This window comes from Drosophila sulfurigaster, chromosome 3 (assembly GCF_023558435.1).
Source record: "Drosophila sulfurigaster albostrigata strain 15112-1811.04 chromosome 3, ASM2355843v2, whole genome shotgun sequence".
Taxonomy (NCBI): domain Eukaryota; kingdom Metazoa; phylum Arthropoda; class Insecta; order Diptera; family Drosophilidae; genus Drosophila; species Drosophila sulfurigaster.
The window spans coordinates 739,296-766,798 of record NC_084883.1 but is presented as its reverse complement, the minus strand read 5'-3'; the positions used below and the strand labels follow the sequence as shown (position 1 = coordinate 766,798).

The following is a 27,503-nucleotide window of genomic DNA, read 5'->3' as shown; positions in this document are numbered from 1 at the left end:
CAAAAATATTTCTTTAATAACTTCCACAATTTTTATCTGATCACAACCAAATTTTCAGGAATCATAACTACTACAGCAATTATTGTATATACCAAAATCCTAGCTTTAAAATTACGCTTGTTATTCGATTTTTTTGATTTACGGGGGCGGAAGTGGGCGTGGCAGAAATTTGAAACAAACTTGATCTGCGTGCAAACATAACAAATGCTGTCGAAAAAAAATTATAGCTCTACCTCTTATAGTCTCTGAGATCCAGTGTTTCATACGGACAGACGGACAGACACACAGACGGACAGACGGACATGGCTATATCGTCTCTGCTGTTGACGCTGATCAAGAATATATATACTTTATAGGGTCGGAGATGCCTCATTCTACCTGTTACATACATTTCCTGCCGGCACAAAGTTATAATACCCTTCTACCCTATGGGTAGCGGGTATAAAAAGTTAAATTGTGATGTTGATACTTAGACGATTTGTTTAATGGAATATTTTCTTCATAAACTTTTATTTTTTTTTTGCAAACATCTTTGTAACACACGTGGGATATTTTTGATTGTAAAACTGCATTTTTGAGTTTTTTGAAACGCTTAGTTCAGTGTGCGATGTGCTGCCCACATTTGAAAGCAGCTCGTCCAGCGTAATTTATCATGTGCATTCTCTGGGTAGCGGCGCATTCTAGCTGCAGCAGCTGTCACACTGTCGCTGTCAGACTGTCGCACGGTCACACTGGCCAGTCCGTCCACTGCGATTGCTCCTCTGCCTTTTATAATGCATTTATGCTGCAATTTGTTTGAATTAGCGCTCGGATCGTGCGCGCTTAGTGCGACTCTTTTGTCGCATTATTTGGGGCGTGTATCTGTATCTGTATCTGTATCTGTATCTCGTTTGTATCTCGTATCTTGTGGGCTGCATGTGAAGTGCATTATGCAAGCTAGTTTAAAGTAAAAGTAGCTGGCCAAGCTGCCAGTTGCAACACCCATTGAATGGCTTCCGGGTAAAGGTCTCTTTGTGCCTAACCCAAAAACTAATAAAAACAAACCGCAAAGATTTTCTCTTTTTGGTTTGTTTCTCTAGTATCAGCTCTTATCGCGGCAGTTAGCCGAGCTTATCGCCAGCCGCATGTAAATATTTGCAACGGCTGACGTTGATGGTGTTTTGCTGGTGTGATGCTGATGTATGTAGATGATGTCTGCCACCTGTTACAAGCCTCCGTCAAGCAGCGAACAGCGTCTGTAGTATGACCGGAAAAATCATAATCGTTTGTATGTGTGTGTGTGTGTGTGTGTGTGTGGCGCGACTTGAGTTAGTAGTCATTGTTGTTGGACTGCATTTCATTTTCAATAGGTTGCTTCTGTGTTATGGCAGCTGCCGTTGCCCGTTGCCCGTTGCATTCCACAGATGCCCAGAGCAGCAGACGAGGCATGCAGCAGAAATAAAGCAAATACTTATATCCAGTTGATGCTATTACACTCTAGACTCTGGAGCATCTGCACTTGAGTGTTGGGGAATGTGCTTTGTATCTTTTAGTTTGTGTTTTTGCCACCGAGTTGAATGGCCTTTCTTTTGATAATGACACTTGGCCTATGCCAAAGAATCTCTTCATTCATTTTTCGGTGCAGACTTTCCCTGCTCGCCGCCAATAATGCCAAACTCTCACTTAAAAGGTGATTAAAGAAGCGCTGTTAAATGCCCCGAAAAGTGTTCGCTAATTATGCAAATTGGACAGCAACAGCAACAACAACAACAACAACAACAATAGTTAATATGCCGCATATTATTTGGCTCGCGGCAGTCGGTCGAATTATTCACTTGCTTTTTAGAGGAGCGTGCCAAGCCATGTTCTCTATTGATATTGAGGTCTTGCCACAGTTAGCCACATCCACATCGACAGCCACAGCAGTTAAACGAACCACAATTCTAACGCCAAGATACTCTGGCAAACAGTGGGTCAATTCTTTGCCCGTCTCTCTCTCTCTCTCTCTCTATCCCTCTTCCTCTCTCTTTCTCGCTGATCAACTCTCTACTCTCGCTGGCAATCAATTTGCTAGCAGCCATTGAACATTGCCGTTGCCTGGTTGCCTGGTTGCTGCTTTTGCGGCATGTTCTAACTGCGTTTTTGGTGTGCAACTCACGTAGCTCTTGCCACGCTGTGGCTTTAGCTTTAGCTTCGGCTTCGGCTTCTTCGTCGGCTTCAGCTCTGCTTTTGTGGCTGACTCATATTGAAGTCATAATAATAATAATAATAAGCATTTCTCTAGTTACTTTCTGCGCTTTCTCGTTCGAGTTGGTTTTGTTTTTGTTTTTCTCTTTTAATTAATTTTTAATACACTTGCCCACGTTTCATTGACTTGTGGGGCCGACTTCTGGATAACTTTGATGCCTGTCAGCTACGCCAACAACAACAACAATAACAACAGCAACGCACTCATTATTTATTTTGGCCTGAGTCCGCCTCTGATTCGCACACGCCCCAAAACTCAATATCTTTGCCTTCTTCAGTCTGTGATCTGCACAGTTTTCAAATGTTGCTCACAGCACAGTGGAATTAGGCTAAACACTTGAAATTTCATGGCTTTTTGCGTAATGAAAGCAAATTCGAAACTTTTTGCATTGCAAATCTAATGTGGGAGACGATCTGGCAACGCTGTGCAGCTGTTGTGCGGTTAGCTCTGAGAATTGAAACAGAAGTCCGTAAATAAATTACAAAACTCATGGGTTGATTATTTCTATCTATCTATCTATCTTTTACTTATGGTGATCTTGTCTTGTGAATAGTTCACAACCTTGGAGCAATTTTAAATAGAATGGATAATATAATTTAATAAACCAAAGACTATATTTAGTATATTTGTATAGTTCTACATTGAAAATATACCAAATAGTGCAAAATATACGAAATAAGACGTGTGCTTACCGATACAACAGAATTTCGTAAATAACTTCTATAATCAGGAATAACAAATACTGTAGTTAGTATTGTCTGTGCAATAAATCCAATTCTACCTTCATAATAAATGCTTTGCTATTCTAATTATTTTCGATTTGAGGCGGCAGAAGTGGGTGTGGCTAAATAGTGTGATTTCTTTTATTGAAGAAATTATGAATAATAATAATATAATGTAGAATCAACATAAAGATTCGGATAATGTTAAAACAATGTCAGAGATAAATTAAAATAAATGATTTCAATTGAATAATTAATGATATGGATAATTTATAAAATATAAATATGGTAACTAAACAAAATTCCCCTTTGAGTTAGTGCCCACGGTGCACAGCTGCCATCGTCTTTGTTATAAATTAAATTATGTACATCGCATTTACCATTTAGCTTATAAATATATCACATGTGAGTGTGTGTGTGTGCGTATAAATTGTTATATTAAATTGTTATGCTGCTCATATTGCTGCCCTGGGGGCGTAAGCGATTTGTCTCTGGTTAATTTTTTGGGTCCTCTTAAGTCGAAGTACCGCTAAGGCCGCCTCAAATGCCAGCCCACCACTTGGAGTCTCGGTCTCGGACTCCTGGACGCTGTTGCAGCAGCCTCAACTGGAATCTTTGGGCCATATATCAGCCAAAAAAGAATGCAGACCACTTTGTGCTGGTCGGGCGGGCTTGTAATAAAGTAATTAAAGTCATGACACTGGATGATTTTTTATGGCCAAAGATTAATTGAGTTTGACTGCGGCCAAAAAGGGTTTACAACGCTGGACAAAATGTGGACTGAGGTGGGGTGAGGTGGGGTGGGGGAGGCATCATTAAACTGCCCACAACAATTTGTATTTAATTAGGTTTTCTCATGAACAATATCAATTTTCGCTCAATTCCATTTAGTCTTCGCAGCGAAAGCTCTCAATTGCGACTTTGCTTTAAGTGAATGATGTGTTACTTTTATTTGTTTATTGTTTTCATCGTTGTTAGCAAAAAAAACAAAAACTATGCAATGGTTATTGTTAAATGCCTTGTTGGCTTTCGCTCTCGTTTTAATTGCTGCCTGCCCAAGATAATGATTGCGTTAATGATAATGATGATGATGATGATGATCGTGCGCTGACAAAAAGCGTGTGAATCTTGTTACCAAATAACAAACTCTGCAGATATGCTTACACTTTGTCATGGTCATTTAGCCAATTCGTTGCCAATGAGCGTTGCCAGATCGTTTTACACTGCGGTCAAGTTCATTTGAATTTCGGCATTTCCATTTTGATATATTTATGTAAAGAATTCACTTTCTGTCAAATACCACTTGCAATTTCTGAGTAGCGTTTTTTTTTTTTTTTGGCCAGTTGCTGCTCTTCCAATTTTTGTGGCTCCAGAAATTGGATTCACATTTAATTATAATGCTGTCCGATGTGATTTTCTGGACCGCCTCGGGGCAATTGCAGCTGTCAGCGTTAATGAATAAGTTGGAAACATTTTTTTGCAATCTTTTATACACAAAATACAAAACAAAATAACAACAAGAGCACTAAATGGAATTGTTGAATTCCAATGTGGGGTAAAAGTCGCTTTTTAGTCGCTCATATTATTTACCGCGAAAATTGGGTCAGCAGAATGATGACAAGGAAATGTGTTAATGATAGTGAGTGGCGTAATTAACAAGAAATTTGTGCTGTTTACGTTTTAAATGCACTGCGTACAGGCCAAAAACCCAAACACGATACGTGTATATGACCATTTGTGAGGAGCGCAAAGTGGACAGGAAATTGCGTGAATATTTTAGGCCGCACGTAGTTGACACCGCATTGCGATTGCCACTTACACACTTACATAGTTGCAACTGCAAAGCTCTTAGCTATTAGCATTGGCAATGTGGACGCAGGCAGGTGGAAACACGAGTTGACTATCATCCAAGTGGAAACAGTGCGGGAAAAGGAAACAAAAAAGACACGGCGTTAGCGTTAGCGTTACTTGCATTTATTTATTTATTAAAAAACTGTACAAAATATTTGTATGTACAGTTTTAATTATTTATTTGCAAATAAAATTCATTTAATTGTAATATTTTAGTCATTTAATTTACATTTCGAAATGTAAATAGTATTCATATGATCTACGAGTCCAACTTTTAAATCGCCAGCTCTTACAGTCTCTGAGTTCTAAACGTTAATGAAGACGGACAGACGGACAGGCGGACAACAATTTGACTGCTCATAGTAAACAGTTACTCTACTATGGAAATCCGGTTGCTCCCATTTCGCTGCAATATTTGTTTAACTTGTCATTTGTTGAAATATTCAGATGATATTTAGTTAAAAATGAGTATTATTGACTTCTAGTATTCTTGGTTGTTTCCATAGGCTCTCTCAGCGATTTCTGACTTGAAATTTGAGTTCATTCACATTTCACTTGAGGCAATAAGCCAAAGCAAAGCCTGAAATGCAGATCTAGCGATAATAACAAATTATTCAGTGCCCGCAGCAAGAGCCATTCAGAAATCATCAACAAATTAATGTCAAAATAATAACAAATTAGTTGGGCCAAACAACAACAACCACACACAACTCACGCTTCATAAATGACAAGAAATATGACAGCTTACAAACGGTAAAAATGTGCCCAACAGCGGCAACAACAACAACAACAACAACACGAACTAACAACAACAATGCTGATGACGTTGTCAACTGTAGAAAGGCGTCAACTTTCAGTCAGTTCGTTTGCATTTGCTGCTGTTAACATTAACGGTCACTTGCTTAATGTTAAACTTAACGCCGATGTTAGTGTTAATAGACCCGAAAAAGGTCAAAGCACTGCATTACGAGTATAGTGTGAGGCGTTCCCAGTGCCTAGCTTCCAGCTGTGTTCTTGTTACTTTTCCACTTTATTTATTGTTGTTGCATGATGAATGTCTAGGAAGCAGTGCAAAGGAAATCATTTACCATAGAGAATGTGTTCTCACTTAACCAAAAAAGGTCTGAGGCTCAGCTGCAGTTCAGCTAATGGTCCAGTTACTTGATTGGAATTCCTGCAGCATGCAAATGGCAATTATAGCGCAACAGAGAATCCAATTTCAATCGGAAATATCGAAGATAGAGAGAGAGAGAGGGCAAGATAGATAGAGAGAGGGAGAGATATAGAGAAATACAGAGCAATAGTTTATTGATTCATTTCTTTACCAAATATACCAAAATATATATACTATATATTGGTAAGCTATAAAAATCCACTCATGAGAATCCAATTTCAATTCGGAAATATCTAAGATAGAAAAGGGGAAATGCGATAGAGAGAGAGAGAGAGTGGGGGAGAGAGGTAGAGAGCAAGAGAGCGATAAAGTTTATTTATTAATTTCTTAAAATACATTTCTTTAAATTTTAACATAAAATATATATATAAAAAAAACCAATTAAAAATGTCTTATATAAAGATAAGACTGTAAATCTAATTGCTTAATATAATATATACCAAAATCTATACTTGGTATATTGGTAAACTATTACAAAAACCATATTAAATCCAAAACTCAACTACAAACTACAAAACACAACATCGCAGTTAGAAGTTTGCCGCATTAAGTGCGCGTAAATTGTTTCCGCTGTCTAAGCCATATTTTGAGTTAAGCTTAACTTTGAGGCCCTTTGTGGCGCATTGAAGTGAACGGAAGTAGACTCACGGCTTGGGGGCAAGCTCCCCAAGACAACTTGCCACGCCAATCTGCGCCTATAGAATTTTATATGCTTGACTCATCACCTGATGTGCGGACAGCGTTTGTTTGTTGTTTGTTATTTGTTATTTGTTGTGGTATATTGAATGTTTATTTGCCTGGGGCTTCCGTTTGTGTAGGATGCAAATGCTAAAAGCAAATCGAAGTAGTCGAATCTGTTGAACAATAAACACCAATAATAATAATAAGACGAAACGTGGTGCATTCAACTCGTGCTGTTGCAAGTGCAATCAGCAACGTTTCCGCTGTGTGCAGACCCAAAAAAGGCAAACGACAATTATTGCTGTGGAAAGCAAAAGCGTCGTTCGTAGCGACTCCAACAGCAACAGCAACAACAATAGCAACAACAATAACGACAACAACAGCCAGTAGCAGTTGCAACAACCAAACGCCCACTAATAACCATGCCCCAACTTGGTCTGTCGTGAAAGGCAAAGACCGGTCAATAGCAGCAACAGAAACAGCAACAGCCACAACAGAAACAGCAACAGCCACAACAACAACAACAACATCAAAACGACAACTAAAAATTGTCAACATTGCAGCACTTGCCACACGGCATCCACTTCGACTGCAACTTCAACTACGATTTGGCTTCAACTTCAACTGCAGCCAGGTCTTCGCCCCGTAGACTGAGATTGGGACTGAGCCTGAGACTGAGACTGGGACGGGGACTTCCAGCTGCGTAGACAGAGCGCAGACATCGCCAGCAGTTTCAGTTTTCAACTAACAATTCTCCAAAATGGCCAAGTCGACAAAAGCCATTTGAGATGAGTCGCCGCACAAACACGCTTATTGCGCGTCATCCACGCTAAGAGGGGATTATGCAAATGAATCTCCACCATCAGATTAATCAGCTAATTAACTTAATTGATGCAAATAATTAATAATATTTGAAGGGCACTAAATATTACAAAAGAAACCATTTTTTCAACATTGTTGTAGAATATTATCTCTAGACTTTGAAAATGTAGTATTTTTTTTTTAGTTCTAGTATATTCAAATATTTCATAATATTTCATATTTCAGAATTTATCAATCTAGCCTTGACTTTTATATACATAACAAAAATTGAAATATTAGTGTAGTGAAAAAAGAATATTTCAGATTTATAAATTTTTTTAGTATCTAAATAAAATTATATAATTAAAAATTAGTCAGTATTAGTGTTCCGTTTTATATACATTATAAAGACCACAAACATTTTTTATGTATTTTTTAAAGAAGAAAATTATTTCAAATGGACTTTTAATCACACTAAGTTTTGAAATATATCATATTTATTTAAAGTTTAGATTATTACCGAATGTTATTTTGAAAAGTATTTGAAATAATTTGAAAATATTAATATGGATTTTATGTATATAATCTAAATTTTATATATTTTTTAATATTTCTCGATAATGTGATTATGTAAACAATATTTTCAAAACTTAATTTGCATTTTAACTACATCCATTTATATAAAACAATTGTTGAGCAACCTAAATTACCTATAAATTATTTAATGCTAAAAAGTACTGAAGTCTTATATAGCTGATTGTTTTGCTACCTGCAGGAGTTACGACCTTAAACAACAAGTTTAAGTACCCTTCGTACGGTTATAAAATTCGTCGCTTGGTTTGCACTTTTTGGCCGTTTCTGTATTTTTTTATTAGTTTTTTTTGTATTTATTTTTTGTTTGGCATGCGCCGCGTGAAAAACGAAATGAAAAGTTGTCGATGTTGCTGCCGTTGTGGATGCAGTGGTTGTTGTTGTTGTTGTTGTTTTTGCTGTTGTTGCCGATGTTGCAGCCGTGGCCAGTTGCCGGCGCAATGCTACGCGTCGCGTCGCGTCGTGAAGGCTGCGAAAAGCATTTGAAAATGGAAAGTCGTTGTTGCCACCGCCGCCGTTGCAGTTGCAGTTGCAGTTTTTCGGCTGGGCAGCAACCGGTTGCATTAGCCACATTACAGCGAACATGCAACATGCGGCGCTGTTGTTGTTATTGCTGTTGCTGTTGCTATTGCTGGCATTGCATATTTGTATTATTTGTATTAGTCTTAGATTTATTATTTGTGTATCTTAGCAATTCGACCGCTAATTGGTTGCAAGCAGCAACAAAAAAAAAAAGAAACTGCAACCGAAACATATTTTGTAACTCGCTGTTAGAAAATATTACGATTTGCAAATCATTGGGATTGGGATGCCGAAGAAAATCTAGCAGAAAAAACTCTTGACTCTCGTCTCGAAACTTACCTAAAAGCGAAAGTCGCAAATATTGTATCGGAACTTGTACATATTTAGTTTTATTTTCGAGGGGGTTTAAAGCGAAATTCCTCCTCAGCGGAAGGCAAGTTTACGAGCCCATAAACAGCTGTCATTAAATTATGGAAACTTGCGAATAGAAATTTGCACTCTGCTCTGAAATTATGTAAGCTCCACAGTTGGTTTTGTTTAGAGGGAGGTTGTGGACAAAGAGGAAAGCTTCGAATAAAGTTGGCAAATTTCTACACTTATTTATAGAGTTTCGTTGCTGCCTTTTGCGAAACAAATTAAAACAAATGCCACACAGATTTATGGCAACTCATAGAAATAGAAAGAAAGCAACAAATATTTTCAACAAAACGCATGCGAGTTTGAATAAAACTACAACAATAGATCGACAAATAAAGCGATATTACAAATCGCATTATTTACGCCAATTGTTTGATCTAATGAAGTAGTCAACATAATGCTTGGATGTCAAATTTGTAGCTTGGGTAATATTTTGTTTTAAATAAATTTATGGTATTATCATCATGCTTTAAATTAGCTGTTGGCCATGGTATATTGTGGGTCTAAAAACAGATGCCTTCATTTGCATTTTTATAAGCTAAATCAGAGTATTAGAATCGTAAGTTAAGGTTGTGTGTGATGAGTCGAGACAGGAAGTTGAGCATAAGAAATGAGTTAAGATTAGTTAACATTCAGAATACAAGTGAGACAAGGTTTATCTTTACAAAGTTTCAGTATGAAAGATAAGACTTATTGAAGTGAAAGAAATTGAAAAGACTGTTAAAGAGTTGTGTGCCAAATAACTGTAAGCAGATTAAGTTCATTTCCACATCCCTCGCAATATGAATGAAATTGTAAATTACAGTAATAATTGGACATTCGTATAAATATATATTTCGTATACTATTGGGAAATGAAGACGCATATTTGGTATTCGTACTTATAAGGTAGAGAAGAGGCTTTGAGCTTCCCACGACTTGTTTTCGCACTTTCATTGATGAGTCCCGCTAAATTCAATTTCACCTGCGCATCATATGGATGAAGAGGAGCTAACCACTCAGACTCCAGTCTGAGTGTAGCCCACACACACACACACACACACACACACACACACACACAGACGCACAACAGCAAACATGAAATGAATCGTTTGAGTATTTCGCACGCACAACAAGTTTGCAGCTTATTCACTTGCGATTCATATTAACATTGATTTAATTCATGTGTATTACGTGTATCGCTGTCTCGCTTTAACTGTGTCGCGCTGTCTCTTTCATTGCGAATGCGATTGCTGTTAAAAAAGTTAATAACTTTCACTGTTTCGGCTTCTGTCTCTCTGTCTTCAATCGATAGAAAACATTAATTAAAGCATTAAATGCACATAATTAACTCTGTTTGATTTTTCAGTTATGTGGTCGCATCTATCTCTCTCTCTCTCTGTCTGTGAATCTGATGCGCAGCAAGTGCTACAACAACATTTCATTTTCCATCTTTCATTCGATTGTACTGTTTTTTTGTTTGTGTGTGTGTGTTTTTTTTTGCGCTATTTTCGCACTTGGCAATGACGCCGTTTGCTGGGTTTACGGTTAACGGTTTTCGGTATGGGAAATAGGAAAAGCGTTGAGGAAAACGCCATGCGAAGTGTGGTCGTCACCATGTGAAGTTCACCTTCAATTTTCCGGGTAATAAGCTAAACCGTTTTTACTTTGCGGTAAAATGATCATTTCGCACATGCGGAAGATCTCTTTGGGGAAGAAGACATTTGAAGAGGCAATAACGTTACTCAACACTGGCATTTATCAAGGGGAGTAGGCAGCAGCGTTGCCAGACTGTTGCTATTCCTGCTTAGGACAAACAGTTATTTGTATTTTTCCGCATTGCAAATATGTATCTCGATCGAAAAATCGATTTGTGCATTCGCATTCAAATCAAATTAAACTGCAAGCTCGTTGCAGCCTGAGAACATAAATCAGCAACTTCATTAACACGACTGCCAAAATCTACGAATATAAATCTAAATGCAGCGACTTGTCGTTGCTCCCCGTCCCTCCCAACTACGTGACGACCTCATGTGATCATGTGCTGTGAAATTATAGCAAAAGTGCAACAAAAAATGGCAAGTTGCTGCAGCAAGCGGCATGCAACGGCAAGCGAAATAAATAACTCAATTTAGGAAAAAGTGTTAACTTGAAATTTGCCAATAAATCAATGGACAGGCGGGCAAGCACCTTGTGATTAGCAGCAACCTAAAACCAAAAAAAAACCCACCGATTGCTTATCTCCAACTTGGCAACTCGGCAAAACTACAGCACGGCAACACCTTCGGCTGGCTTATGAACTGCGCGCCTCAGTTCATGTAATTTTCACAAAGCGGAAGACTTTTCAATAAGCTTTTGCCATGATAAAAAAGATCTCCTCGAGGAGACCGCAAAGGGGGCGACAAGGGAAGAGAAGAGAAGAGAAGAGACATGGACCGCAAGATTGGGCAGCCGTCACTTGGCCTGACAGGCAATAACTTTGCGATTTTTGGTGCCGTTTTGCGAGAGTTTTTTTTTGTTTTTGTTTTTGTTTTTGTTGGTGTGTTGCGGTAGTTTTCGACTTATTTAATAAGTACGAGCTGGAAGTTGGTCTGTATATATGGCCAGAAGCGTTTAGTTGGCGTTTTTTTTTCAACTTTTCGTATTTTGACTCACTTCACGCCTGTCAAGTTTTGTGGCTGTGGCTGTGGAACGGGAAGCTGTTTAGATCTTTATCGCTGCCGCCTGTTTATGATTTTCAAATAAAACTTCAATCAACTTTTAATTGAAATTAATTTGTTTGCCAGTTCATCCGTCCGTCTGTCTGTCTTTCTGTCTGTCTGTCTGTCAACAGATTTGGCCTGAGAGATACAGAGAGTTACAAAACCCTTGGGCAGATCATATTCGTTATGATGCTGGTTCTGCTTGGCGCTATCGGCAACTGTGCCAATCTGTGGTAAATATTTCTATATACTATATAGTATATGTGTAAGTATATACAGCTTAAATCCAACCGGTTCTTGGTTTCTCAAACCGATATTATTATGCTGTAACCGGTTTGCGTGCCGTTTTTTTTTCTTAATTTTATTCTTTGCGTTTTAAATCTTTTTACTGAAATATTTTGTTTGCATTTAAAGCGCATTTGACACACAAGCGTTGTGCTTGATACAAAGACTCCACTTCCATCTTCTCTGCTCATCTCGACTGTTTGCTGTTAACTGTAAACAGTTTGTTTTTCTTCTCTGTTGTGATCACCCACTGTGACTGCGACTGTGACTGTTAACGTGACTTTGACCATCACTGTGACTGTGACTGTGACTGTGACTGCGACTTCGACGCCGACTCGTGTCTATTGTTGCTTGGCAGGTGCGATATTCATTAGCCCAAACAAAGTCAACAATGCAAATCGCTGTGGAATTTAGTGAGTATGCAAATTGATTTGAATCTCATTTGGGTGGCTTCATCTCAGGAACTTTAATACTATATTCTTTGTATTCGAAGAGGTCAATATTTGTGCTTAGCTAATCGATTTTTCGTAAATCTTTTATTCTGTTTTCAGGTCTCGCAAACAAATTAGATGCATCAATAAAGACGCCAAATCATTTAAGAGGTAAGTCAAACAATTGACGCGACTATTTGCCAATCATTTAAAATCCAATTAACGTTCAATTGGAGTCCATTTGGGAATCGCTTTGACGACTTTTTATTCGTCTTCCGCAATGCGACAAGTTCCATTAAAGATGCTGCAGGCAATCGATGTTGTTTTGTTTGTTTGTAATTGCGGAAATATTCAAATCAACAGACTAACTTTAAGTTGTATCTGTTTTTTATGACTGCAGCTTCGATTCGGCCATAAACTTATAGACGTTGTGTTATAATTTTTCATGCTCCAGTTATTGCCAAATTATATTGCCATGATTGGGTTTGGGACAGTTGAAAGAGTTGAGCTTGTGCATTGAATGACTTTCCCAGCAATTAGTTCAAGTCTTTCTCTCTCTCTCTTTATCACTCTCTCTCTTTCTTAGACTATCCCCTTTCTTTCTGGCTGTTCTGTCCCCCATTTACTTGTGGCTTTGCTCAAATGCACACAAACAACTTGGGCAGTTGAACGTGTTGTTGGTTGGTTATTAAAAGAAAAGTTGACAAATGACGAATTCAGCAAAATAATGAAAACTTCAAGTGGAGAAGCAGACAAAGAAAACGTTTACTTTGCACATGAAAAGCGTCAGAGAAAAACAAAAAAACTAAAAGAAAAAAAAAGAGAAAATCTGCGCAAATTAATTTATAGAAAAAACGATATATGAAAAGTTGATGAAATTAAATGAAATTATAATGTTTTGTGGAGAAGCAAATCATGCTTGAAATGGGCGTAAAGTGAAAACACGTTTTGAGGTTAGAAACGATCAAAAACGTCGAACGAATTCGATGGATATGAAAAGCAAAAAAAAAAGTGAAGTCAGGTTTGAACTGTGGATACTTTAGTCAGCATTTGTGGAACAAGTCCATTGCCTCACTTACCCAATTGTCATGTCATTTAGCAGACGATGAAGAAGCAGCAACACCAACAACAACAACAACATTTTTTATGAAACTTGATGAATCATTCAATCTTTCTTCCCAGCTGCTTTGAAGTCTCAGTGTTTGTTCTTCCAGCTGGTTGAATCTGTAGTTTTTGATTTATCTTCTGGCTTCTGGGTCTTTGTCCAAGAATTAACGCTGCCATCGGGTGGCCCCCTACTTCCATCATCATCATCATCTTTGTAATCATTATGATTATAAAAAGTGTTACCATTTGCCAAAAAAAAAAAATGGGTATAAAGTTTTGCTTTGTTAAAGTTCTCTTTTTGAAGTTTCGCATTGTTTACAAAATATTCTACGCTTTGCTTTGTTGTCAACACAATTATAGCAAATTGCCAATTGTTAATGCTTTGCCCTCATCTACAGCTCTTTCCCCTCCCTTCTCTCCCTTGCTTCCCTCTCAACTACTGTTAGCTTTCGACATTAATAGCCAAGCGTAACAATGGCCCCAAAAACTGAGCGACAAAAGCGTCGAAAATAAACACACAAAATACGTAAAAATGTGTATAAATAATTTGAAACAGTTTTGATTGACTCGAGGTTTTTATTATTATTACTCCTGCTTCTATTATTGAAATTATTGATGTTTTGGCTATTGAAAAATGCAAATCCCCAGAACAGAATGTGATCAGGGCTCTTTCTTTATTCCAGCTTCCATGATCGTTGAGTAACTGGTCCGCTGACGTTTATTGTATAATGTTCTGAGGAAGAATGGATCTAGCTGAGCACTTTCTTTAAAAATAGAATAGCTAAAGTTGAGTTTGCCCAACTTTGTGTTATTCGCTGCTCATGTTCGTAAAAAAAACATTCAATTTAATTGTGTTTATACCAATTGTGCAACAGCAATTGATTGTAACTCTAGCTTTATTTCATTAAATCATTCTCCTTTTCCACCAAATCGGATTACCCTCGCACCCCGCTTGTACCGGGTATCAGCAGCCAAATGGCTTTAATTAACAATTTATGTGCACGCTGGTGTTTAGTTATTGTTAAATACATTTTCCACTCACACTCATCGTGGCCCTTGATTTCGATGCATCATCATCATCATCAACATGCAACGCAGTCTCTGTTCTCTCTTCTCTTGTTCGTCTTTCTTTCTGTCTCTCTCGCTCATCGATTCTAAGCACTGTAATCGCCGTACTACTGTCAACCTTGCCGCTTCTGTATGCCGCAGCAGCAACAACAACATTAGCGGCAACAGCATTCTGCCCAGTCATGCTTAATTATTATGATTATCGATGTTTTATGCTCTATAATTGCCATTGGCGGCCATGACTTGGCCTTTTGGGCGTCACTCTGCAGCCAGACCAGAGACCACAGACCAGCAACCAACAACCAACAACCAGCACCCAGAACCAGGCCGGCTGCCTACTTGCCCACCCCTCTGTCCTTTCCCCTCTCTCCGACTGGAACTCGGACTCGATCGCAATGAGCTGAGCTCAGGGCCAGTTCGGTGTTGCTTTCATGTGCTTAATTAATTTAATTGTTTAGCTTAACTAAGTTAATTCTAAATTGTTTATAGGTATTTTTGGCGTCTCTCCCTCTCACTACTTCTCCGCTTCTTTTCTCTTTTGCTCTCCTTTGGTTGTTGGCTTTTATGTCTACGCTGGCTGCTGTTGTTACACATAAGTTATGCAATTGCTCATGGCAATTTTAATGAATATCTCTTAGTCGCTGGCTAAGTGTCAGCTTAACACAAGCAACACACACATCAGCAACAACAAGAACTACAACAGCAACAACAACTAACTAAGTGTACAGACACTTAACAGTGAACATGGCACAGTGAAGCAAAGCTTATGGGTTTTCGAGCGAAGTATAGTATATTTGGTTATTTTTTCAGTATAAATGTATTCGTTGTATAGTATGGTATTTTTTGAAAGTGGTAGTATATCGATACGATATATAGTTTTAAGAAAAGTTTAGTAAAGTTTAGTTTAGGAAAAGCTTAGTATTTTTAAGTGCATTAATTTTGTATATTTTAACAAAGTGCGGTATTATCTTTGTTTTTATTGGTAGCGGGTATATAGTTTTAATTCATAGTTTATAGTTTTAAATTACAATTTGTCTTAAGATCTGCTTATCTTTTTTTTACAATTTTTAAAAGTTTATTTACATCTCACAAATCATACTATAACTATAATTCTTAATCTGTTTTATTCAATTTACTAAAAATGCTAATAATGCATAACTAATTATCCATGTGGCCAATAAAAAAGCTAATTCATAAATGTCTTATGTCTGCATTTGTCTATAAAATCAGCACGAGCCACAACGAGTTTGTCATTGATTGTAAATATACGACGAGTATTCCAGTTTAATTACACAACTTGAAAGCTGTGTGGCTTGGTGCCACTGTGCAACGCCGCCTTCAACTATGCGAGCAGGCGAGTCGGTCGACAAACTGCTTGGCCAGTTATACTATACTATATACTTGTAGTTTCATCCGTCTAGCTGTCTATTGAAGTGTCCAGGCAGGCGTGCATTTAAATTTAATATATAAGCTAAAGTCAGAGCCAGAGCCAGAGCCGGAGTCAAGTCGAGTCAAGTCAAGCCTAGCCTAGCCTAACACCAACATGCAACATGCAACAGCAACACCAACGCAAGCAGCGCTGCTGACGTTGCTGCTGTCGCCGCATTTGTTGTTGGTGCAATCTTGAAATATCTGGCGTACTCATCAACAACATTTCAAAGTGTACGTACATCAAAGTGGCTGCCTCGCCAGCCTCGCTCGGGTGTATCACATCAAATCACAAAAACTATCTAAACAGGAAACCCAGCAGCAACAAAAACGACAACAACAACAGCAGCAGCAGCAGCCACAACCGCACAACAGCAACAATGTCGACGAAGGCGGCGGCGTCGAGTAAATTAAAACAAAACGTTGTCGTCTATGGCAGCCGCCTTCTAAGCCTGATGCCTGATGATCCTGTCCAGTAGTTGTTGCTGCAAGGCTGCTGTTGCTGCTCTTGTTGTTGCCTTGCTCTTTTCTTTTCCCATTTTTTGTGTGTCTTGCAGCAACTGCTGCTACTGTGTTGCCGATGCTGCTGTTGTTGTTGCCACTGTCTGCTGACTGCTGCTTTGTGGCCTTAACACTTTGCACAAATATTATTACTTGTTGCTGCTGCTGCTGCTACTGATGTTGCCTTTGGGCCAACAGCAGCAACAGCCACAGCAACTTTGATGGATTGCGTCTGTTGTCTGTCGTCGTGAAGAACTCAAGTCGCTTTTTGGGGGGCTGCCGTCTTTTTTTTTTTGGGCGTGTTCCAGACACAAATATTTGATCTCTCTTGTTTTGAAGGTCAGACGAACAGACGCAGACCACAGAGGGAGAGAGAGAGAGTGAGAGAAAGAGAGGGAGCATGACTGATAGAGTTGGCTGCAGAAACACATGTAATAAATGTAGTTGTGCTCGCGTTGTGGGCTGGTTTTCTATTGCTGTTTCTGTCTCAGTTTTATTATTATGATTATTTCTATTTCCCATTTTTTTTGGATCTTGTGTTTTTTATGGGCATTAAAAACAGTTGAGTGAGCGCGCACTTTATGCAAGACTTTTATCGCAGCTCATTCCGAAATCCGAAATAAATGTTAAGCTCATTGTTCAACGCTCACGTGCAATGCCAAAAAGCGAACAAAGTGCTGTTGCTGTTGTCGATTGCGTGTTTATGGTGCATGCCTCAGTGTCGTAAATGTCTGTCTGCCCCCGCCATTAAATGAGCTTAAGCTGCGCCTGCATCTTTTTGGTTTTTTCCCCATTTTTGGGCGCGACAACAATAACGATAACGATAACGATGACCCAAATAGGGATGAGTCGAGGTTGAGGAAACGAAAGACTCAGGCAACGAACGCGATCATCGAAAGTGAGCCTAAGCGTTTGCTTAGACAATTATCAGCAGTCAGAATTATAATTACAACAACAACAACAACCTCAACGATAACGACAACAGTCAGAGTTGCCGGTACAAGAAACGAGCTGCAGCTGCATCAACTTAATAATTAACATTTCTATGCTAACAACGAGCTCTGCAAATGGACCAATAAATCTGGCCACAATCAACTCACAATTCACAGCTCGCCAGTCTCTGTTACTTATATAACGAGAACACGGCTCAAGCACAAGAGCAACAGGTGCACAAATACAAATGATCTGATGCAGCAACAGCAACAGCAGCAGCAGCAGCAACGACTGCAATAAAGTCTGAAATAATCACAATAATTTTGTGCTCAAATACGAGAAACGAATTGTTGAATTGAACGCACAAAAGTGGCACAAACGGAAACAGCGACAATCAATTGTTTCACTCACAGATCATCATGATGAAAGTTATGAATAGAATCATGATGAAAAACTCGATAGTTGATGATGATTATGTTTAAACAATTTCAGAGAGAAAGAGCAGAAAATTCTCGGTTTTCTATTACTAATTACTCTTTTTTTAATAATTTATTTATTTTCTATGTTTTCTCATCATTTTTCTTACATTGTCTATTTGGTGGATCAATAAATAAACAGTGCATTTTCCACAATTTGAGTTTTAGAACATATTCTTTATTCGCATTGCTTTTAATTCATGATTCATTTTAATATATTAATATACGAAATATTACTGTTAGTATATTATAATAGTTGTTGGTATATTTATTTAGTATATATTAACGATAACAGCGCTCCGTTTCGCTTTTATTGAAGATGAGCAGCGTGTATCTCACTTACACATATCTTTCCTGTTTTTATAGTATATAAAAGATCTTAATTCTTAATTCAAGTAAGAAAACTACTGTCGAGTGTGCTCGACTGTGAGATACCCGCTACTCATTTTCAATAAAACCATATTCTAGAAATATGGCGAAAACATACCACTAAAATATACCGAAGGCTATACTTAGTATATCGATATTGTACTAAAGATAGCTGATATAAAATCGACATATAGTGCAATACTCGTAATTGTTTTGAGATTTGGTTTTCCTTCTTTATGACCATCCATAAATTTTGACAAAATCTTTCTACTTTTAATTCATCGTCTGAGAGAGACTCTCTGCACATCTCTCTCTATACCATATATGTTCATTTATGTATTTCTCTTACTCCTTTCCCTCTGTTCTTCCACCTACACTTGCTGTAATATGAATATGTGCACATCTTGATTTTGAGTGGTTTCACTTTATTTCGTTGTCCTTTTCTGTTAACTGCGTTGTCGAGTCAAGTGATGGACGTGCCACATAACGGGGCAGACAACAACAGTGCAACATCCAGCCACTGCCTGAGTCACATTATAAAGCCATAAAAATAACACCTCTAGCGTGCAGACACAACAAAGAGCAGCAGCAGCAGCAGCAACATGTCTCGTCGCATGCATCATTACGAGTGTTCAAACGTTTTGGGGCCACACGCAGCGAGTGATCTGGGCAAAAAGGGTACAAAAAGCAAACTAATTACATGCCAAGTAATTTTAATACCCACTGAAAAAGTTGCCAGTGCAATGAGCACTCGCACAGCAGCAGCAGCAGCAGAGGCAACAACAACGACAGCAAACACGTAATGTGGCAGTAGGAACAAAAAAAGTGGTGCAAGCAAACAGCATGAGGCCAATGGACTCGGCAGCAAAACAACTGCAACTGCAACAGCAGAAGCAACAGCATCAGTCCATCACAACGGGCACAACAACACGCTCTGTAAATGGCAGCTTGTTGGACCCAGTGGCCAGTGCTTTTGACCCAGCACAACATCTGCAACATGGGCAACATCTGCGCTTCTGCTGCTGCTGCTGCCAGCAGCAACCGGCAAAAGATGAGGCGACTGCAATTGATATGGCAGGAAGTTTGCATCGCCTGTTGCTGTTGCTGCCGGCTTTGATATGTAAATTGTGCCAAATCAATGCTAATTTCTCGACGTGCTTCAGCCTGCCCAGCTGACCAGCAATGGCCAGTAATTAAAATTGTTCAAAACAAAAAGCAAACAACAACCAAAAGACAACATACTTAGTATGCAACTCTCACTCGCAGCTCCATAAGCAACAGCAACAACAACAGCGACAGCGGCAGCAGCAGTCAGAAAAGAAAGGCTACAACAAAAGTCAAGAAAACAATTTACCAAGTTTGGCCTAAACGGTCAAAGCAACAGTGCACTGTGGCCAACTGGCCAGTGACAGTAGCAGCAACAGCAGCAGCAGCAGCAACAGCAACTGTTACGGCAGCAACATCCTCATAGCGTGCATAGCAACACGTGCGTTTGCCTTTTACAATGGCAGCAACTTCTGCTGCTGCTGCTGCTGCTGCTGTTGTTGCTCCAACAACCACAATAATAACGACAACAACAACTTTGGCGTTTTTCGCGCGAAATTTACTAACGGCAACAACAGTAACAACAGCATCAGCAATAACATCAACATCAACAACAGCAACAGCAACTACAAAACGCGCGTGCTCAACATTTGCCACAAATGGAGTTATCAACCAAATGGGTCTTCATCGATAAAAATTGATGAAGCACTTCTGCGCTGTGCGTAGAACTCGAGGCAACTCTTTCGGCCGACGATGACAGCGATGACGATGACGATGACGCTGGCGATGGCGATGGCGATGGCATTGGCCTGCGCCTGAGTTTGAGTGTGAGCTTGAGCCTCAGTTTCAACAGCAATTTTCCAAGGAAATTGCTTTCGCCTCGAGTGGCAAACAAACGAGCAATGAACGCAGTTTGTTGTTGTTGCTTAACATCTTGTTGTTGCTGTTGTTATTGTCAGTTATTGTGGTTGTCGGTGTCTGTTATTGCTCTTGTGCATTGCTGACTTATTTAGTTTGTAAGCTGCAATAAAGGGCAACAGCAACATAGAAATATCAAAAGCAGCTGTTTAAGATATATCAAATAACAGTGAAAAATACATTTTATTTTTGTGTAAACTAATAATAATCAACATGACCCAACTGCTGAAATTTAAAAAACAGAATTTGTTATAGACTTTCTTTCAATATTTGATTAAAAAATTTACTTTTTTGTTTAATTTTTTTTTAAGTTAAATATAGAAATATTTTTAATTGAATTGAATACTTGATTTTGTAAAATTTCGGAAATGAAAGAAAGCTATTTTCATTTTTTAGAATGTGCAACTGCTGAAGGTTAAAAAAGTGTTTAAGATTATGAATTATAATTTCATTTCTTTTGTTTCTGTTCCTTGGCTTTTTTATAAAGAGACATCAACACATAGAGAACAAAAAGTAGATTGAGAATGTTGATTACAGAGTTTTTTGATCTTAAAAAATCTTTTTTTTTTAAAAAAATCTTAAATCAACAAATGCTAAGTTTGCAATTTAAGATTAAAAACATCTTATATTAAGATTAAAATCTAGCTTGAATTACTGTATATCGAGAAGAACATTTCTTGATCTTTATTTAAAAACTATTGGATCTTAAACAAATTCTTAGAACAAGATTTTTTCTTCACTCATCGTTTCGAGTTTAAAACTCTTCTTTTAAGATAGAAAAAATTCCAAATTCAAGAATTTTGTCTTTTTTCTTAACTCTTATCAATACTTCACATTAAATAACGTATTTCTATTTTTTTTTGCACATTTTTGTAGCTTGCGGAAATCAAAGTGAAACTATTTTCGTATTTTAGAATGTCTAATTGGTTTTTTCAGAGATTACTTTACAATTAAATTTTTAAAAATTATGCTTAAAAGTTTCCGCATCTTGAGCTGTGCTAATTTAGCCAGCGTTGCGTAAATGTTTTATTAAAATTATAGCTTGAATTAAGTTTGATATGTGTTGCTGAAATAGCGCTAGCGATTCTTATTATTATGACGTTGGAGATGTGCAACAGTGGCTGCAATTAGTAAATAACACGCACAGTGACAGCAGCTGACAGGCTTCTAAGTCGTTGTCGGTTGTCGCCAGCAGCAGCAACAGCAGCAGCAACAATACTTCATGTCAATATCTCAAATTGCAGACAGCGGCAGCAACAACAACAGCAGCAGCTGAAGACGGGTGAAAAAAGTGAAAAGTGTCAGCTTTTAAAATTGCCCAGTTAAGGCAACTTTATGTTGTTATTGCTGTTTTTTTAATGTTTTGTTTAATTATGGACTGACACACAAAATCATTGAGGTGTCAAACTGAGTTGAGTGGGGCAAGTGTGACAAAGCCAAGTTAATTCAGCGCCAACAACACAATGCGAACACAATGGGCAACAAGCAACAGTCGAAGAGTTGTCATCAAAAGTGCCACATTGAAACCGACTAAGGTTTAAACACAATACGCTGTCATTTTTTTCACACCTGATTGCCAGTGCCACAGTGTCTCACAAAAGCATGCGCCGCACACACACACACACACACACACATATATACATATCTCAAGCAGCGTAATTACGCATCGCAGCTGCAAACGTTCAGAACGATCAGTGATCTGTATTCAGTGATCAGTGATCAGCGATCAGCGTTTAGTGTTCAGCCCCCAAAACTCGACTCGTCGACGACTTAGTTGTGTGCATGTAATTTGAGGTTCTAGGCACACTGATTGCCGCACTCAGTGTTGGGGCAGAGTGCAGACTGTGTGCAGCAACGCACATATGCATTAACTAATGACAAGTCATGAAACTATGTTGCAGTTGAACAACCTCAGCAGGTAGCAGCCACAACAGCAGCAGTAACATCAGCAACAGCAAGAAGAGCCGTAACTTGAAATGAAATTGTCATTTCAGAGCGTGTTGCAGTTGCGCGACGCAGTCAGAACAAGTTCATGGCATAATTGCTACAAGCAGCCGCAGCAGCAGCAGCAACAGCAGAGCAGACATCAACAACTTGTGTATGTAATTGTCGTTGCGGATCAGTCGCAACACCTGATTAAGTGAGGCAACAAATGCTGATGATGCTGCTGTTCTGTTGTTGTTGCCGCTGCCTGGTGGGTTGGTGTTGAGTTACGTTTGCAGGATGTTGCATCCTTGAATGCCAATGCGACATGTGTTGGCTGACAACAGCAGCAGTAAAAGTATAAACTTACCAGCAACAGCTGACAGCAACCATCTCACTCACTCTCTCTCTCTCTCTCTCTCTCTCTCTCTCTGTCTTCCTCTTTATAACTTTTATTTCTACCTTTCTCCCCCTCTCTAACTGTTAACTATGATGCAACATTAATCAATCGTGTTGTAGGTGTGCTTCAAGCAGCCATCAAATATAATTGTCAACCTGCTGCTGCTGCTGCTGCTTCTCTTGCTGCTTACAACAAAATTGCTTAGCTGCCGCACCAATTTTTAAATTGTTGTATGCAATTAAAAAAATTACATGTACGTGCGACAGCAACGACAATGTGCTTGTCTTTTACTGCAGCAGCAGCAGCAGCAACAACGGCAGCAACAACTCAACTGCGGCAACTTGCAACTTGCCCGCTGATAGCACTGATTAGAATTTTTGTTCAGCCTTCACTTTTTGCGTTATGCAGCTGCAGCTTGTCTAGCTTGCTGGCTTTCTGAGTTGCTGGCGTCTGCAACGCTGCAATTTTCCACAGAAAAGACACAAAATATTTAATCAAGTGGCTGCACAGTGGTTGCGAATTGCACGTTAAGTCATAGAGCTCTATCGATAACATATCGTCTGAGGCAACGATATTATTTGAATCACTGTTTAACGTTTTATTAGTTGGTAGTTTGTCTGCTGCTGATGCTGCTGCTGCAGCTATTTTGATAAAGCGCGTAATCGTAAAAACGCTAATGATACGATTTTTGCAGCAATGCGATGATTAAATGTTGCGACTTTGCCAGCGGCCAGTTGCAATGGGGTCTTGGCCAGGTTTGCTGCGATGCGATGCCACCACAGTTGGAGCACATTCGCTTAATTAGCGTAGAAAAGGGCGCAGCCAGAGACATACATCAGCAGCAACATGCTCAGGCAGCAGGAGGAGCTGTAGCGGCAACAACAACATCAGCAACAGCAGCAGCAGCAGCAGGTTTATGAACTGTCATTCGCAACAGCAACAGCCACAGCAACAGCAACAACTAAAAATAGTTGCACACACGTGTGCATGTGCATTTTTGACTATTAGACGTAATAGCTGAATGCATCATAATTTACCTTGACATTTAGACCAATGTCTGTGCATGCCAAAGTTAATTGCCAGCCGCAGCCGCAGTCGCAGCCGCAGCCGCATCAGCAACATCCACAGCAATAGCAACAGCAACAGCAACAACTATGCAAATTGCAAATGCTTTGCTTACACGCTTGCATTTTGATTAGGTTAACTATTTATAGAATGCGCTGCAACTTGGTCGATCGGCATTCCAGCAACATATCCAACAACAACAGCACACTCATACACATCAGCAACCTGCTGGTGGATGACTCATACGCAAGCACAAGCACACGGCAGCAACATAATGATTACGAGTATATTGATATGCTTAATTAGCCGCAACGCGAAGAAGGTGCCTAAATCTCCGACTGCGGCAAACAGGTGGGCAACAATTCAGCTGAAGGTCAGCAGCTTTTCAGCTTGTTGATTGCTGTTGTTGCAACTGCTGCAACATCGGTCTAGTTGCCACTGCTTGCTCAATAAAATAACTGCAATTAGAAGCATGCTTGTTGCCTTCTTTATTTATTTATTTTATTATTTTGAAAGCATTTTTGGACACACACAACACGCCGACAGCAACTGTTGCTGCAACAGCAACAGCAACAAGTCGACTAGCAACAACAACAAATGTGGGATCAAAACGAAACTGAAAACTAAACTCATAAGTCGATAAAAGAAGCTGGTCAAATACTTTTCATACCCTTTAGAGCCATTGCAAAGTTGTGGCTTAACTTGGCTTAGCAATCTTGTAAATATTTTGAAATACAATTCAAAAAAACTGCGCAACTATCGAACTATGAAATATATTAGTATTTCCGCTTCATTTTTATTCTTATGTATCTTAAAAAACAAACGTATTATAAACTTCTTTCTTATGGCAAAATAAGTGTGCAACTAACAATTATTATAAGTATATCTTATTATTTTAAGTAAAACCTTTGAGTGGCGACATTCCTTGTTTGTTTAATTGGTAACATGCTGTCGAGCAGTTACTATTAAACGTTGTTGGTTTTTTGTTTTCAATTTTGGTTTTATTTTTCGTTTTTGGCATTTTTTCGGTCGACTTCGAACTGGTCGACGTGCTGTGGCTGCAACAGTTGCTACCACTGCTGCTGTTGCTGCTGCTGCTGCTGGTCTGGCGATTATGGCCAAGTTGGCAACCTTTAAAAGAATGCGGACTTGCTAGCACTACAAACAAACAAATACACTCACGCACACACACACACACATTTGCAATATGAGGAAAATAAGGCATGCACAGGCATGTGGCAACAAAAGGGGCAAACTCTGCTGGATGCCTATAAAGCCTTTAAGTTGCGGGGGTGGCATGAAAAGTTTTGTAAAATATAAAAACTATATGAAAATCAATCTGACTTCCCTTAATATAAATAATGGAATGGAAATCAGAAATTATTTCTATTAATTATAATACAATAATTGTTAAATGTTTCCAATTAAATCATTTAGTGTTTGGAATCTTTCCAAGAAATAATCTGTTAAAAAGCAAGCATTGGACAAATCTTAGGATTTCTTAATATTAAATTTTCTTATAAGAAATTTAAATTTCGTCAACATGTTTTTGTAGTTAAATTCGGAATGTGCGAAGCTCAATAATTTGAATATTTAATGAATGATATGATCAATTATATTAAAATAAATTACTGGCTCATCAAAAATATTCAAATATCAGTATTACATAAAGTTTTATTTAAAATTTGTTCTACTTTTCTTGTCGCGTCATCACAACATATTTAAACTATTTCTTTTTTCCCTTAAACCAAATAAATACACAACAATTTACATTTGAGTTTTTAATTTATATTTCTTTTCCTACCACAAGTGTTGCATATCGTTAGAACTTATTCTATTTTTAATGTGCTGATTTCTGACCAATAAACTTTCATAGCAACCCTCGGCTCAAATGTCGCAATTGTTGTCTGCCTGATATCTGTTTGCCTATGCGTCTGTGTCTCAGTCTGTGTTTGTGTGTGTGTTTGTGCTTAAGTATAGCAACTTGAGAAACAGAGTCAGGCACAACTTGCCACATGCCACAGCTGTGGCAGCAAGCAGCAAGCAGCAGGAATGTTTACAACTATGCAGCCGCCACAGATTTGTGCTACGCCAGGAGCGCATTTAATAATAATAAAAGCTTAACGTAAATAAAAGAAAATTAACTATGGAAATCGAAAGGGTATACGAAATGGGATTTGCAATATGGCAATGGCCGGGAGCGGCCTTAAGACGCAGGCAGACTAAAGAGAAGAGGGAGAGGGAGAGGAAGACAGTTTAAAAAATAGTTAAGCAGTCGTCAGTCAGCTCGACGAGTCAGATTCAGAGTCAGAGTCAGAGCCGAATAGAATCAGAGTCACGTTTTCTTTAAAGGCCTCTTTGCGTCTCACACTCTCTTTCATCTGGTGAGGTTTAGTAATAAGCCGGGGCAAGTTGAAACTGGTTTTTGGCCATAAACAAGATAGTCATTACAACTGCAACGCCAACGACTGCGACGTTGACTTCACCAGTGACTAAGCTCACGATAACAACAGCAACAACAGCAACAGCAACATTAACTCGGACTGTGACTAGCATTTGGCGTTCATGCAGATGAGATCCTGGCAAACCATTAAAATTATACTTTTGCTCTATTAATTAGCATACGTCGTCGTCGTGCACACACGAAATTTACGACAATTGCCTTAAGGCCAATTAAATGGCCATTTCGACGACATATTGCCCGTGGTCTTTTGGTCAAGTCAGCCAGCTTAAAAGCGTCCATAAAAATCAAACAGACAACGCTCAAAGCGTCTCTGATAAAATGAGCAAAATTATGGCTGCACAGTAGCGTCAACTAGTGAGAGCGAGAAGAACTGGCGAACGAAAGAGTGAGTGAGAAAGCACAAGGTGGGTCAAAGCGCCATAGAACGTCATTTGATTAGGCTAAGTGGCAGCAGGCACAGTGGTTAAATGATAATGGTTGAACAAGTATTTAGAATGGGAATTGATTGATTATAGAAATCAAGTAATATAGTTATTCTTTCAATAAACTGTATATATAATATGGTGCCTTCCTAATCAACGGAGTAGCTCGTATTCGAAATTAATGAGAAATATTATTTGTTGGGATATCTCTATTCAAACAATCAAAAATACCATTTCATATATCGATAATTTTCATATAAGATCTATACAAATGCTCTGGTCACCAGCCAACTCTCTTTCCTTTATGATCTCGATCTAATTGTGAATTTGATGCGCGGTTCCGATTGACAAATAATTAAATATTCAAAAACAATTTAATTTTAAAAGTGAAATACGCTTCTTCTTATTTGGAAAAACGAAGTTCAACAATATTTAGATTACATTTCTTAAAGAAACAAAAAAGCATAATCGCACTTTTTATTTTTTATAGTACAAGCATTATGAAAGAATACCTTTAAGAAATATTATACCTATTAGAAATATAATGAGATTATTTCTAAATTGTTAGTAAAAATAAAATATATTAATTTTAATGTTTTTTAATTAACTTAACAATATATGTATGTAAGTAATCAATATTTAGACCAAATTGTTGAATTCAATCAAATCCACTTTAATTAAATGACATATTAATATCAGAGCTATATTTTGAAAATAAGACTAAATTCTTAGTCAACTTTTGGATTTTAAACTAAAGAAATCGTCAAAAAAAAAAGGAGAAAGCAACTTACAATTGTAATAGTATTCTATAGAACCTTGCATTTTGACTAAATAGAATGGTGTTTGCATTTCCACTTCGCACACTCAATTTGTCCCAAGGTGCAATCCAAAGATACGAATTCGAGTATCTAAGCAAATGCGTCCATAGATGCACACGCAAGTGTCACATCAATTAGGCGCATGGAGGCCACGTTAGTTGGCTAGATGGTTGCTTGCTTGGCTG

At 38.4% G+C, this 27,503-nt stretch overlaps 1 protein-coding gene across 2 annotated transcripts in view; it reads left to right on the top strand.

The window, feature by feature from the left end:
* LOC133845432 (AF4/FMR2 family member lilli) overlaps window positions 1-27,503 on the top strand; it is a 50,099-nt gene that overhangs the window by 8,768 nt on the left and 13,828 nt on the right. For both annotated transcript variants that reach the window (XM_062279891.1, XM_062279890.1), the window contains exon 3: window positions 12,503-12,553. The gene's annotated coding sequence lies outside the window, so the exon portion shown is untranslated. The remainder of the gene's footprint in view (window positions 1-12,502; window positions 12,554-27,503) is intronic.